The 230-nt window shown below is 66.1% G+C and overlaps 1 protein-coding gene across 1 annotated transcript in view; it reads right to left on the bottom strand.

Moving 5' to 3' along the window:
* Window positions 1–230, bottom strand: part of ETH_00039100 (uncharacterized protein) — a gene marked incomplete at both ends in the record, with an annotated part of 3,794 nt that overhangs the window by 1,109 nt on the left and 2,455 nt on the right. The window lies entirely within an intron of this gene.

The raw sequence follows: 230 nt of genomic DNA, 5'->3' as shown, positions 1-230 counted from the left end.
TCTGCTCTTTTGCTTCCCAAAGGCAGCAGGCAGCTGCTCTGCTGCTGCTGCTGCTGCTGCAGTGCAGCAGCGGCGCAGCCAGTGGGCTGCAGCGCGCGTCCGAGCAGCAGCACCAGCAGCAGCAGGACCATCTGCGGCAGCTGCAGGAGCTGTTGCTGCTGCCGAGCGCTCGTGCTCCGCTGCGAAAGAAGCAACCCGCGCTGCTGCTGCTGCTGCTGCTGCAGCAAGAG

This window comes from Eimeria tenella, genomic scaffold (genome assembly GCF_000499545.2).
Source record: "Eimeria tenella Houghton genomic scaffold, Eth_scaff2257, whole genome shotgun sequence".
Taxonomy (NCBI): domain Eukaryota; phylum Apicomplexa; class Conoidasida; order Eucoccidiorida; family Eimeriidae; genus Eimeria; species Eimeria tenella.
This window is presented reverse-complemented; position numbering and strand designations above follow the sequence as displayed.